Genomic DNA, 15,740 nt, shown 5'->3' with positions numbered 1-15,740 from the left:
AGAAATTGGCTTCTTCCACTCAAAGATTTCCTTCACGGACACCTGGCTGCTGTGGGCAGAGGAGCAGGAACCGCTCAAGGGCAGAGGCGGAGTGGAGGAGGGTTGCTGTGAAGGTGCAAGGGAGAAAGTGGCTGAAGATGCAGCACCTGAAGGAGGAAGAGGAGAAGGAGGGTGGCTTTTCTTTTGTGTGTTTCTTTTGCTCAGGTGCTCTTCCCATTGCAGTTTGTGCCTTTTCTCCATGTGCCTTCCTAAGGCACTTGTCCCTACGTGAGTGTTGGCCTTACCACGGCTCAATTTTTGGAGGCAGAGAGAACAGATGACAGACACATAAAAAAAATTCCAAACCGCTGAGCCCCCTGGGGTGATGGCACTATGGAGGCATCAGCAGCTGACGTTGGCTGGCGGTACATAGGTGGCGATACATGGCGCCGGACACGGCCACCAGCTGTTTCTGACGACGAGCTCCCCCTGCTTCTTTCAGGAACTTGTCTCCTCCTACTCCCCTCTGACTCCCCCTCTGAACTGTCCCCTTGGTCATCTGGTCTCTTAGGAACCCATGTGGGATCCGTAGCATCATAATCATCATAAGCATCATAATCATCATAATCATCCTGCCCAGCTTCGCTTGCCTCAGACACCTCCAAAAATGCACCAACAGCAGGTACTTCATCATCCTCCTACTCACACGTTACGTCCATAGTGTCGCCGCCTAACTCAGACATATGAGGTGGTGTAACTTGCTTAGTGCCTTCATCTGGTTGTAACAATAATGGCTGTGAATCAGTTAATTTCCCACCAATTAACTCCTGTGAAGTGTCAAATGCAGTGGATGTGGTGCTTGCAGTAGCGCTGGTGGCTGCGGAAGATGAGGTGTTCTGTGTTAAATAGTAAACCACGTCCTGACAATCTTGGGAGTTGATGGGACGTGCCTTCTTCTGAGCACTGCACTTTGGGCCAAGGCCGGACGAAATCACATCAACACAACCTCGCACAGACCTGCCGGGTGGCCTTCCTCTGGGTCTGCCTCTACCTCTGCCTCTACCTGTTTTGTCCATTGTGTCCATTTTGGGGGGGGATGAAGTGAAAGGTATGCACTGACTTGACTAATACAATATGCAGTCACACAGGTGCAGTTAACAGGTATGCACGGAGTGGTATATCACACTGCGTGCACTCACGTAGTTAGGTGGGTGCACTGAACACAACAGGTAGGTATATGCAGTGATGAGGTGGGTGCACTGAGCACAACAGGTAGGTATATGCAGTGATGGGTATTACAATGTGCACCTGTCACACACAGACAGGTAGCGGGCATGCACTGTGACACTGCGTGCGCTCAGCTCCTGTAGGTAGGTGGATGCACTGTGAACAACAGGTAGGTATATGCAGTAATGGATATTACAATGTGCACCTGTCACACACACAGGTAGTCACTGTATGTGCTAGGCCTGACAGTGGCACGGTATGAATTATCAAGGCTGTCTATGCAACACAAGTGCCAGTGGGACACACAGAAAAAAAATAGATCACAAGATTAGCTCTAAAAAGAGCTGTTGTGGGGTGCTATTTTAGCAATAAGAATCATCAAGAAGCAAGCTAAGAAGCTTACAAGAGCCTAATTAATCTTTCCCCATGAGAGTCTGCAGCAGCAGCAGCTGTCCCTTCTCTATTTACTGCAGGCACACGAGTGAGTAAAATGGCTGGCCGTGCCTGGCTTTTATAAGGGGGGGAGTGGCTCCAGGAGGGAGTGTAGCCTGATTTGCTACAATGTGCCTGCTGACTGTGATGTAGAGGGTCAAAGTTGACCTCAATGGTGCATTATGGGGGCGAACCGAACTTCTGTAAAAGTTTGCGGTTCTCCGCGATCGCGAACCCTCAGAAGTTCGCCGGGAACCGTTCACCAGCGATCCACTCGAGCCATCTCTAGTGGAAATCTAAGAATGTAAATCAGGGTGAGAATAGATTTTACAGTGGACAAACCTGACTAAAAATTTACAACGTAATAGTGTATCAGAAAAATAAGCAATTTTATTCATTATATTATATTTATAAAAGTTCTTGCTCAAAGTGTTTGCCTTTTTTCATTCCTCCTTGAGTTGACCGTGCTGAAAGGTCGAACATCATAAACATTATGGATAAAAGATCTAGGAAAAACAGAAGGCAGTCATGAGCACAAGAGTTATTTTTCATGTTCAAAATTTTCCAGGATGATGAATTATCACACTCTAATAGTACAGTGCTAAGATGGGAATAGAGAAGTGGAAAGAGATCTGGAAGCTAAAATTAACCCTAACTTTATTATGTGCATGAGCAACTCTTTTTTTTCATGCTAAGAATTGTCTTACATTGATGCAAATTATGAATAATGTACAGACTCTAGTAGAGCAGGTGAGCCGAGTAATGGTGTAGTTTACATTGGGATTTTAATAATCTTAATTAACCAGAAATACTTGCCTGTACCTTTAAAAAAATGTTCCCATGTCAAACCCTCAGAAAAGGTCCCACGCCAATATCCTTTATCTTGCAAGCTTCTTTGTTACATCTTGATTGAAGCTCTCTGCCGGCCGCTGACCGCGCACAGCTCTGCTATACTAAGTATAACAGAGCTGCGTCTCCCTCCGTGGCTTTCCGCTCTCCTCCCCGCACACTGCACCTATCGCTCCCACCTACACTGGCACCCTGGAGCACCCTGATAGGTGTTATGGGTGCTCCAGGGTTCCAGTGTAGGTGGGAGATGATAGGTGCAGTGTGCGGAGAAGAGAGCGGAGCCACAGTGTGCAGGAGGAAGAATGGGAAGCCTTGGAGCCAAATTCAAAGATGCTTTCAGCTCTGCTATACTTAGCTGGCGGTAGTGAGCGGTGGTGTGTGGCGTTGGGTGCGCGAAGATCTTCAATCAATCTAACAAAGATAGAAGATAGAGGATATTGTCGTGGGACCTTTTCGAGGATATTGGTGTGGGATGGGAACATTTTTTTACAGGTTTTAAGTTACAGGTTTTTTACACTCTATTTTTTAAGGTACAGGTAAGTATTTCTGGTTAATTAAGATTATTAAAATATTTTTTTCGTGGTTGTGTTTTTATTTCATTTAACCCTTTGTGGAAATCGGTAAGGGGTACTTTGTACCCCTATACTCATTTCTCCTGGAAGGGGGGGTGGGCATCTGGGGTCCGCTTCTTAAAGGGGACTCCCAGATGCCACCATGAACCCCCCGGGCATCGGCGGCCCCCACCTTCTCCTGGGGCACCGGAAATGGGGAAGAACCCCTTGTCCATGGATTGGACAAGGGCTCCAGGGGAGGGGGAGGCTTGGCTGCTCCTCCCCCCCCCCCAGAGCCCCCTCATACTATGCACCATGCGAGCTGGTATAGCTCAGGATGCAAAGCCCTACTCAGCCAGGGCTTCGCATTCTAGCTAACCCAGCCTGCATGGGAGACAAAGGGGTAAAGAGGCTCGGGAGGGGGGAACCCCATGTCATTTTTTTTAATTTCCCACACTCTGAATATTGAAAAAAAGTTTCAAAAAATAGGTTAAGTTGCCAGGGATCTTTATACAGCCATATTGCGGGCCTTGCGGCTGTATAACGATCTCTGGCCAAAGCGCTGCAACTCTTCGTCATTAAATTCATTGCTCTTTCTTTTGATATATGTAAATTTACACTACAGTACCGCTAGGTTTGTTACATTAACTGCCATTTACCACATTTAAATGTATACTTTTTTCCTATGAAACTTTAAAATCGATTTTCTCAAAAACTATAAGGTCTTTTTGAATTTTTTTTTACTCTTGTACCAAACTGTCCCATTCCACATACCCTGCAAATTTGGTGTTTCTAGCATGTAAGGGGGTTTTGCTATTAACCGCTAAAGTCGACAGCTATTGACTTCAATGTAAAATATGCAAATGCAAATTTTGTTTTAAATTTTTTTTTCGCTAAATGCGATCAGCGAGGAACTATTCACCAGTGAACTGTTCGGGCCATCTCTATTTGCTTGTAGTGTGTGTATGTATGTGCCACCATCACTCGAAAACGCCTTGACCGTGGTAAACGTAACTTGGTATACAAATCCCTTAACACCTGGGAAGATATGTTCTGGGGGTCTGACACCTGGGCGGACCCACAAATAGACAGATATCAGATTTCACCTGTTGACGTAAATGGAAAAATGTAGAAGGCTGCCATTCTCACAGTGATAAAGCCAGTCCCCAAACTTGTTGCACAGTTGGTCACTTGATGACCAAGGTTAAAAATTCAGGGAAAGTGGTGGTGAACATTTAACAGCCAATCAAATTGCACCCATTCATTTTAAATGGAAAAATGTAAATTGCATCCATTCTTAGACTGTTAAAGTGGACCTGAACTCTTGCACAGTACAGAAGAAAAACATAGAGAATTGCACCTTGTATGAATTAAGAGACTTTTGTCTAATTCTCCCTCACCTGTGTCTAATCACAAGTTGTAATTTGATCTCTCACCTGACTGTCATCACAGATAAGCAGATAAACTCATTTGAAAGCACAGGATTTAACAATATGTCTGCTTCCATGAAAGCAGGAAGTAGATACAGTACAGATTTAGTGTAGGATTTGTATCAACTGTAACAAAGAAATGTTTTTGTTTAAAAGTTATTATGCTGATGCATATCTTTTAGAGCAGAGAGGACATTCTGAGTTCAGGTCTGCTTTAATCGCAGGGTTCTCAAACTTGGCACAGTTGGTCACTTGGTGGGATTAATATTCAGGAAAGTTGGTTGAACCTACAGCTGTCAATCAAAATTCACCTATTGATTTTCAAGGGGAATATTTAAACTGCTAAGATTCTTACACTGTTAATGGCAGAGGCCTCAAACCTACTACAGTCGGTCATTGGGTGACTGAGATTCAAATTCAGAAAAGGGAGTGGAGCCACAAACAGCCAATCAGATTTATTTCTTTCACTTTTCTCTGGAGTCTTATTACACAGGTACTGCACTGTATTCAACAAGTACTGCATTGTACTCTCTCTGATAGGTGAACATTTCTCATTGATGCAAGGAGGGAAGATAAGCTTTTGTTTGAAAATTAAACAAAGGAGGAAGCCCAAAATTGACAGCTGCACGGCTGGCCCACAACTAGACACATTTCTCTGTTTTAGGATATGTTTCATCAGTTTTATCAGTACTTAAAAGGAATACTGTAGGGGGGTCGGGGAAAATAAGTTGAACTTACCCGGGGCTTCTGATGGTCCCCCGCAGACATCTGGGCCCGCGCAGCCACTCACTGATGCTCCGGCCCCGCCTCCGGTTCACTTCTGGAATTTCAGACTTTAAAGTCTGAAAACCACTGCACCTGCGTTGCCATGTCCTCGCTCCCGCTGAGGTCACCAGGAGCACACTGCGCAGGCACAGACCATACTGGGCCTGCGCAGCACACTCCTGGGGACATCAGCGGGAGTGAGGACACAGCAACGCAGGCGCAGTGGTTTTCAGACTTTAAAGTTTGAAATTCCAGAAGTGAACCGGAGGCGGGGCCGGAGCATCAGTGAGTGGCTGCGCGGGCACAGGATGTCTGCGGGGGACCATCAGAAGCCCCGGGTAAGTTCAACTCATTTTCCCCCGACCCCCCTACAGTATTCCTTTAATAGTATCTGCAGTTTTGATGAGAGAAAGAGATTCTTATACATTTTAGGAATTTTAGGAATGCACGTACATCAGCCAACAGGCAACAAACATCTAGTCAAACAGGATAGGAGTACTGTACAGTATATTTAGGGATGGTTATTCAATTTTGTTATATAGACTGCCTCATTCAACCTTAATGTGAATCTTTTCTTTTTTTTTGTCAGGTTACCATCCTAACACCCTTCTAAGGAATTCCACAAGGAGGCCAATGGATGAATGTTTTCTGCTTAAACATTTCTTTGGAAATACCATGACCTGGATCAGCATGAACCTTTACAGAAATATGTTGCTGAGTCAAAAGAAGCTGAACACAGCATAATGTATTCCACACCATCTACAGCACATAAACAGTGATGGGCAAAAGTATTTGCTTTTACTTTGTACTGTATACATTTTCACAAAGGTGAAAAACTAAACTATTGACTAGCAGTATAAGTTAATGGATAATGTAAAAGTAAGTTGAAAGTAATTAGTAATGTTAGAGCTTGGAGCCTGTAGGTGGGTAAAAGGATTTCTAAAAACTAGTTGACACAATTATTGCATGTTCTTATGGCTACATACTGATTTTTTTTTCATCATAAAACATAAAAAGGAACATGGACTAGGTACACATTTAATTATTAAATAGAATTCATTTGGGCCAAGTGTTGTATACGTAACATGAACTGCCAAGGGATAAACAGCATCCAGCACATTACAACTACATACTAAAGCCAATATATGTATATGTTACGGCCTGAACCCAAAGTCTGGCCACTTCGGGTTCCGGCCAGTCAAAATGCGAAGTGGCCGCCTAATGCGGTCAATATGCAAAAGGATCCTGAATTGCGTACTTTGGCCGGCCAGAACGTATTATGGCCGGATGTGGCCGGCCAAGTCCCGAAGTTCTGTTCCCCGCCACAAGTTACCTCCTCTCTCTGCCGCAAAGTACCACTGCCATTCCATTCCCTGGCTGCCGCAAAGAACCGTCAACATTCGATTCCCTGCTTCAAAGAACCATCACCATTCTATTCCCTGCTTGAAAGAACCGTCAACATTCAAATCCCCGCTTCAAAGAACCATCACCATTCTATTCCCTGCTTGAAAGAACCGTCAACATTCGATTCCCTGCGTCAAAGAACCATCACTATTCTATTCCCTGCTTGAAAGAACTGTCAACATTCGATTCCCTGCTTGAAAGAACCGTCCACAATCGATTCCCTGCTTCAAAGAACCGTCACCATTCGATTCCCCGCTGCAAAGAACCGTTGCCATTCGATTCCCCGCTTGAAAGAACAGTCACCATTTGATTCCCTGCTTGAAAGAACCGTCCACAATCGATTCCCTGCTTCAAAGAACCGTCACCATTCGATACCCTGCTGCAAAGAACCGCCGTCATTCGATTCGCTGCTGCAAAGAACTGTCCCTGTAGTCCTCACCCAGGGGCTTCTTTTCATGCTGCTGGCTGCAGCTGTTTTTTAGCGCCTTATTAACCACTTGCCGACCGCCCCCAGCCGATGGGCGGCGGCAAAGACTGGGCCCAAACGACCGCAATACGCCCATCGGCGGGGGCGGCTGCGGGAGTGGCTATGCGGCGATCGCGTCATTCGTGACGCGAACAGCCGCCGGGGACTGGCTCCGCCCACCGCTCGTAGTAACCCGCCGGCCGTTCGGAAGCGCCGGCGGGTTACTAGCACCCGGATCGCCGCATGTACATAGTATAATAGGCTTTGTAATGTATACAAAGCCTATTATACTGGCTGCCTCCTGCCCTGGTGGTCCCACCAGGGCAGGAGGCAGCCACCCTAGTCTGCACCAAAGCACACTGATTTCCCCCCCCCTGCCCCCTGATCGCCCACAGCACCCCTCAGACCCCCCCTGCCCACCCCCCAGACCACTGTTTGCACCCAGTCACCCCCCTAATCACCCATCAATCACTCCCTGTCACTATCTGTCAACGCTATTTTTTTTTATCCCCCCCCCCTGCCCACTGCCCCCTCCTGATCACCCCCCCACCCCTCAGATTCTCCCCAGACCCCCCCCCCCCAGTGTACTGTATGCATCTATCCCCCCTGATCACCTGTCAATCACCTGTCAATCACCCGTCAATCACCCGTCAATCACCCCCTGTCACTGCTACCCATCAATCAGCCCCTAACCTGCCCCTTGCGGGCAATCTGATCACCCACCCACACCAATAGATCGCCCGCAGATCCGACATCAGATCACCTCCCAAGTGCAGTGTTTACATCTCTTCTCTCCTCTAAACACCCACTAATTACCCATCAATCACCCATCAATCACCCCCTATCACCACCTGTCACTGTTACCCATCAGATTAGACCCTAATCTACCCCTTGCGGGCACCCAATCACCCGCCCACACGCTCAGATTGCCCTCAGACCCCCCTTTATCAATTCGCCAGTGCAATATTTACATCTGTTATTCCCTGTAATAACCCACTGATCACCTGTCAATCACCTATCAATCACCCCCTGTCACTGCCACCCATCAATCACCCCCTGTCACTGCCATCCATCAATCAGCCCCTAACCTGCCCCTTGCGGGCAATCTGATCACCCACCCACACCAATAGATCACCCACAGATCCGACATCAGATCACCTCCCAAATCCATCGTTTACATCTATTCTCTCCTCTAAACACCCACTAATTACCCATCAATCACCCCCTATCACCACCTGTCACTGTTACCCATCAGATTAGACCCTAATCTGCCCCTTGCGGGCACCCAATCACCCGCCCACACGCTCAGATTGCCCTCAGACCCCCCCCTTATCAATTCGCCAGTGCAATATTTACATCTGTTATTCCCTGTAATAACCCACTGATCATCTGTCAATCACCTATCAATCACCCCCTGTCACTGCCACCCATCAATCACCCCCTGTCACTGCCACCCATCAATCAGCCCCTAACCTGCCCCTTGCGGGCAATCTGATCACCCACCCACACCAATAGATCGCCCGCAGATCCGACATCAGATCACCTCCCAAGTGCAGTGTTTACATCTCCCAACGTCCTATTCACAGGTCATTTTGAGACATTTGGGTTCAAGACTACTCCTAACGGTTTAGGGCCCCTAAAATGCCAGGGCAGTATAGGAACCCCACAAGTGACCCCATTTTAGAAAGAAGACACCCCAAGGTATTCTGTTAGGTGTATGATGAGTTCATAGAAGATTTTATTTTTTGTCACAAGTTAGCGGAAATTGATATGTATTGTTTTTTTTTTTACAAAGTGTCATTTTCTGCTAACTTGTGACAAAAAAAAAATCTTCTATGAACTCACCATACTCCTAACAGAACACCTTGGGGTGTCTTCTTTCTAAAATGGGGTCACTTGTGGGGTTCCTATACTGCCCTGGCATTTTAGGGGCCCTAAACCGTGAGCAGTAGTCTAGAATCCAAATGCCTCAAAATGACCTGTGAATAGGACGTTAGGCCCCTTAGCGCACCTAGGTTGCAAAAAAGTGTCACACATGTGGTATCGCCGTACTCAGAAGAAGTAGTATATTGTGTTTTGGGGTGTATTTTTACACATACCCATGCTGGGTGGGAGAAATATCTCTGTAAAAGGACAATTGTGTGTAAAAAAAATCAAACAATTGTCATTTACAGAGATATTTCTCCCACCCAGCATGGGTATGTGTAAAAATACACCCCAAAACACATTATACTACTTCTCCTGAGTACGGCGGTACCACATGTGTGGCACTTTTTTGCACCCTAAGTGCGCTAAGAGGCCCAAAGTCCAATGAGTACCTTTAGGATTTCACAGGTCATTTTGCGACATTTGGTTTCAAGACTACTCCTCACGGTTTAGGGCCCCTAAAATGCCAGGGCAGTATAGGAACCCCACAAATGACCCCATTTTAGAAAGAAGACACCCCAAGGTATTCCGTTAGGAGTATGGTGAGTTCATAGAAGATTTTATTTTTTGTCACAAGTTAGCGGCAAATGACACTTTGTGAAAAAAACAATTAAAATCAATTTCCGCTAACTTGTGACAAAAAAAAAAAATCTTCTATGAACTCACCATCCTCCTAACGGAATACCTTGGGGTGTCTTCTTTCTAAAATGGGGTAATTTGTGGGGTTCCTATACTGTCCTGGCATTTTAGGGGCCCTATAGCGTGAGGAGTAGTCTTGAAACGAAATTTCTCAAAATGACCTGTGAAATCCTAAAGGTACTCATTGAACTTTGGGCCCCTTAGCGCAGTTAGGGTGCAAAAAAGTGCCACACATGTGGTATCGCCGTACTCAGGAGAAGTAGTATAATGTGTTTTGGGGTGTATTTTTCCACATACCCATGCTGAGTGGGAGAAATATCTCTATAAATAGACAATTGTGTGTAAAAAAAATAAAACAATTGTCATTTACGGAGATATTTCTCCCACCCAGCATGGGTATGTGTAAAAATACACCCCAAAACACATTATACTACTTCTCCTGAGTACGGCAATACCACATGTGTGGCACTTTTTTGCAGCCTAACTGCGCTAAGGGGCCAAAAGTCCAATGAGCATCTTTAGGCTTTACAGGGGTGCTTACAATTAGGCACCCTCCAAAATGCCAGGACAGTGAACACACCCCACAAATGACCCCATTTTGGAAAGTAGACACTTTAAGGTATTCAGAGAGGAGCATAGTGAGTCCGTGGCAGATTTCATTTTTTTTTGTCGCAAGTTAGAAGAAATGGAAACTTTTTTTTCTTCTTTTTTTTGTCAGAAAGTGTCATTTTCCGCTAACTTGTGACAAAAAATAAAATCTTCTATGAACTCACCATGCCTCTCACTGAATACTTTGGGATGTCTTCTTTCCAAAATGGGGTCATTTGGGGGGTATTTGTACTATCCTGGAATTTTAGCCCCTCATGAAACCTGACAGGTGCGCAGAAAAGTCAGAGATGCTTGAAAATGGGAAAATTCACTTTTGGCACCATAGTTTGTAAACGCTATAACTTTTACCCAATCCAATAAATATACACTGAATGGTTTTTTTTTTATCAAAGACATGTAGCAGAATAACTTTCGCGCTCAAATGTATAGGAAATTTTACTTTATTTGAAAAATGTCAGCACAGCAAGTTAAAAAAGTCATTTTTTTGCTAAAATTCATGTCTTTTTTGCTGAATATAATAAAAACTAAAACTCGCAGCAGCAATCAAATAGCAGAAAAAGAAAGCTGTATTAGTGACAAGAAAAGGAGGTAAAATTCATTTAGGTGGTAGGTTGTATGACCGAGCAATAAACCGTGAAAGCTGCAGTGGTCTGAATGGAGAAAAAGGCTCTGGTCCTTAAGGGGCGAAAAGACTGTGGTCCTCAAGTGGTTAAAAATGAACCTGAACTCTTGCACAGGACAGAAGGAAAACATATAGGAATGCACTCCATATGTATTTTAGAGAGTTTAACCTGTTAATTCCCCCTCATTGGTGTGTAATCACAAGCTGTAATTTGATCTCTGCCCTCTGTTACCTGACGCAAACAGCAGAGCAGCTACATTTGAAAGCACAGGATGTTAACAATATGTATGCTTCCATGAAAGCAGGAAGTAGACACACGGCTGATGTATTGCAGGATTTTTATCACTTGTAACAAAGAAAGGTTTTGCTTTGAAGAGAGCCTGAGGTGGGCTGTTTAAAAAAAAAATAGGCTACCTGATCCAGGGGACCGAGCAGATCAGGTAGCTGCCAAAACCGCCGCTCCTGTGGACCACCTACTTTCACTTTCCTGACCTCTGGGTCACGACACTGGAAGGAGAGATTGATTCTCTCTTCCAACGTGCAGGGAGGCGGGGGCCTCTCTAAAGGTTGTTATGCTGTTTCGTATCTGTCAGAGCACAGAGGAAGTTCCGAGTGCCATTCATAGTGCTGGACAGGACACAGGATGTTCTGGGATTTGTGCATTTTGGATTTTGGACTTTGGCCAACTGACTTTGGACATTGTGCAAACTGGCCGGCCAATGTCTGAAATCCTGAGCATTTTGGACTTTGGCTGACATCAAATCGACCAGTTCTAGAAATGGCCGGCCAATTACCACTTTGTCCGATTTCTGGTTTTGGCCCTAATATATATATATATATATATATATATATATATATATATATATATACATATATATATATATGCTAATATTCTTTTTGCCTTATTTTTTCTAAAATAAGTACAACTTTTGATTCAAAAGCGAAAATTGGCTCTAATATTTTAGCTTTTTTTTCGCCTAGTATATGCCGACATTCGCGGTTAATAGCAAACCCCTTACCAGCTAGAATCACCAAATTTGCATGGTATGTTAAGGAAAAAAGTGGGTACAAGAGCAAAAAACATGCTGAGGTAGTAAATGACAGATAACGTAGCAACCTAATGTAGTGTAAATTTACATATATCAAAAAAAAAGAGCAATGAATTTCCCACACTCTGAACAAAAAAAGTCTAAAAAATAGGTATAGTTGCCAGGGATCTTTCTGCAGCCTTGTGGCTGTATAGCAATCCCTGGCCAAAGCATTGCCATTTTAATAGGGTTTCCAAGGGATCTCTATGCACTGTGTTTGGACCCCCTGGACACCCCGTCATGAAATTCATCAGTCTTTCTTTTGATATATGTGAATTTACACTACCTTGCTATATTATCTGTCATTTACCACATTTAAATGTATACTTTTTTCCTATCATAACTCAATTTTGCGAAAAATATCGAAATGCCTTTGGCGAAAATTCGCAAGCAACACTATTCAAGACCACGCACCACCCCTGTAGCATTAGGACAGGATATACAGGATCTTCTCAAAAAATTAGCATATTGTGATAAAGTTCATTATTTTCTGTAATGTACTGATAAACATTAGACTTTCATATATTTTAGATTCAAATACACACAACTGAAGTAGTTCAAGCCTTTTATTGTTTTAATATTGATGATTTTGGCATACAGCTCATGAAAACCCAAATTTCCTATCTCAAAAAATTAGCATATTTCATCCGACCAATAAAAGAAAAGTGTTTTTAATAAAAAAAAGTCAACCTTCAAATAATTATGTTCAGTTATGCACTCAATACTTGGTCGGGAATCCTTTTGCAGAAATGACTGCTTCAATGCGGCATGGCATTGAATGGCATGCAAAGGCTTGAACTACTTCAGTTGTGTATATTTGAATCTAAAATATATGAAAGTTTAATGTTTATCAGTGCATTACAGAAAATAATGAACTTTATCACAATATGCTAATTTTTTTGAGAAGATCCTGTAGGTAAATAAACTAGCTCTGACACAGAGACAGCAGAACAGAGCCAATAGCCCACACTAGAATCTAGTGTTGTATTTAGTATTTGAGTAGCTAGGCGTGGATCAGGTCATTTGGGTATGGGGATCAGCAGGGGTCTGATAGACAACAATGCAAAATCATCAGGTTGTAAGTTGGGCACCCAATGCAGTTGTTTTGGTCCTGGGATTAGTGTGAGGCAAAAAAAAAAAAGAGGAAGGTTAGTTAGGCACTAGAAGAGGCGTTAATATTTGGCACTATGAGTGGAGGGTTCATGTGAAAAGGGGGACTGGGTTAGTCTGTTGTAAAATATTGGTAATGTAAGGCCTCGTTCACATCAGGGACGTTTCTGTGCGTTTTTCACAGCGCACTGCCCTGTGCGAAAAGCAAGGTATTGATTTTTCCATGTAACTGTAGCTGGTTCACATCTATGCGCTGCGCTGAGCAGCGTTACAAAAACGTAGTGTTACATGCATTTCTGTGCGCTGAGCTGTAAAGTGCACATCAATGCAAGTGAATGGGTGCGCTTTTTTAGCGCATAGAAGCGCGTACAACCCCTAATTGGAGAAAAAAATATATTTACATACAAAAAACAAAGTTTTATTGCCAACTGCTGCTGCTACAGTAAGCAAAACGTGCTTTAAAGAAGCGCAGCGCAACGCGCACTAAAGCGCGCACGAGCGCATCCGTTTTTTTACCACGCGCTTTAACATGTTTTTCAGCGCAGCAGATGTGAATGAGGCCTTAATTACAAACATTTTTACTAATGGCACCACCCAATGCCCAACTCAAATGATGGCACCGCTAGGCAATCGACCTGGTACAGATATACATATATTTAAATAATTAAGCTCAGTAATAGCATTTCCCTGGCTGTGTGTTTATAAAATTTTGCCTGCACCTGATTTTCAAGGTGTGAGCAGTGCTCATGGTATACTGGGAATCTTAAAGAATGTTTTGAGTAGTTTTTTTTTTTTTTTTTTAGGACGGTTTTATACCTGGCCGGACTACAACGCCAAAAAATCAAAGAATGCACTGACAGGGTCGTATGCATAGTGCCGCCCCCCATGCCTCTCGCACGCCCCCCGCAGGCCCTTCACCTACCATAGGAGCCCAATAACCCAGTGACATCCTCCCTGCTGGACAGGAAGTACGTCACTGGGATTCCCATCTCTCCCGTTGTATTTGTATTGTTCCGTGCATGCGCACTGCACCGCTGCCACCAACAATCTTTATTTTTTGTGAGTCGCCTATTGACATTAATTCCACCACCTCTGATCCACTGTGGAAGTCACAGAGAACTATGATGTTGACTTTGTTAAGGTTTTCTGCTTTGTACTGCGAAGGAACTTTTGTGGCAACAAGAGTATATATTTATGGCAAAAAAGCAGACATACAGTGCCAAAAACAGAGGTGCATTGCTATCTGATGCAAACTTACATAGGCTTTAAAGGGACTCCTAGCAGTGCAGAAACTATGGAAATATGCATATCATTTTAAAGCTCTCTTTCTCCTCTTTCCAATGATATATAAATCGCCGCCCTATGCCTTTTAGTTTTCGCTATTTTCGTGATTGAAATTGCCGCGGCTGCGATTTTGATCGCGAAAATAGAGAAAACTAAAAGGCTTAGGGCGACGATTTAGCTTTAAAATGATATCCATCTTTCCATAGTTACATTGTATTACATAGTTACATTGCAGCTCTGCTGAATGGAGCTGCTGACTTTGAGAAAAAGCTCGGAATCCCTTTAAAGGTAACCCAAGCTGTAAGGGATATGGAGGCTGCCATATTTATTCTCTTTTAAGCAATGCACATTGCCTGTCTATCCCCCTGATCCTCTGCCTCTAATGCCTTTAGCCATAGACCCTGAATAAGCATGTAGCAGATCAGGGGCTTTATTCAGAAAGCGGTGCTAACCTGTAACGATTGGTGTCAGCGAGAACAGATATCTCTGATTATTGGTGATCTGCAGTATCACCAATAATACAGATGCTATAACTGATTCAGATAGTACTGCAGCTAGTAATCTCCTGAAGAGCAGGTGATTCAGGCTGTACTGCAGCTACTGACCACCTGAGGAGCAGGTGATTCAGATAGTATTGCAGCTAGTATTCACCTGTGAAGCAGAGGATCCCTCACCAGTGACTAGGCTCACTGGTGAGGACAGGAGAGTCAGACAAGCAGATTTGGCAACGAGCGGACAGATACAGTACAGAGACAGAAAGCTAGATTAGAGTAGTGTTTCAGGCAGAGTCGGCAACTATCTCAGGCAAAGGTACAGGATCAGTAAACAGAAGAGTAGTCAAGCTAGCAGAAGGTCATAACAAATAATACAATTCAATTAGTACTTTAAGCTATCAACAGAATCTGGCTAAGTGTGGATCCCCAGCTCCTGCTGGTTCTAGCACACTTTGGGATCTGACTAGGTCTGAGTGCTAACACGTAGCATTTGCAACAGCAGACGGGGAACAACTGAATGACCTGTCCTATATATACTGCAAGCGCTCCACAGCGCCGCCCCAGTCACTCAGCCAATCCGGAGCATAGCTGGAGTCAGCTGATCGCCTGATCAGCTGACTCCCCTTCTAGTTGCATAAAGGTCCTGTCGCCTGGCGCGCGCGCACGTAGCACTTAGTCTATGAGCAATAGAAGGACCAGGCAAAGCACCACTGTGTAACCGCGAGGCAGAGACTGGAGATAGCCGCCATGCCGCTTGCTGTTGCGGCCGTATCTCCGCTATCCATTACATAACCTAGTTAGCACGCCTAAAGACTTTGGGCGTGTTAAGTAGGGTGCTAAAAAGGTTAGCACCATTTTGAAATTC

General features: G+C 44.2%; 1 long non-coding RNA gene across 2 annotated transcripts in view; it reads left to right on the top strand.

Moving 5' to 3' along the window:
- Positions 1–5,980, top strand: part of LOC137518393 (uncharacterized) — a 54,754-nt gene extending 48,774 nt beyond the window's left edge. For both annotated transcript variants that reach the window (XR_011020804.1, XR_011020805.1), the window contains one exon: positions 5,823–5,980. This is a non-coding gene — a long non-coding RNA (uncharacterized lncRNA). The remainder of the gene's footprint in view (positions 1–5,822) is intronic.
- The last annotated feature ends 9,760 nt before the right edge of the window (positions 5,981–15,740 follow it).

Source organism: Hyperolius riggenbachi, chromosome 5 (assembly GCF_040937935.1).
Source record: "Hyperolius riggenbachi isolate aHypRig1 chromosome 5, aHypRig1.pri, whole genome shotgun sequence".
NCBI classification, from domain to species: Eukaryota; Metazoa; Chordata; class Amphibia; order Anura; family Hyperoliidae; genus Hyperolius; species Hyperolius riggenbachi.
The sequence above is the reverse complement of the archived record's forward strand: the minus strand, read 5'-3'. Positions and strand labels throughout refer to the sequence as shown.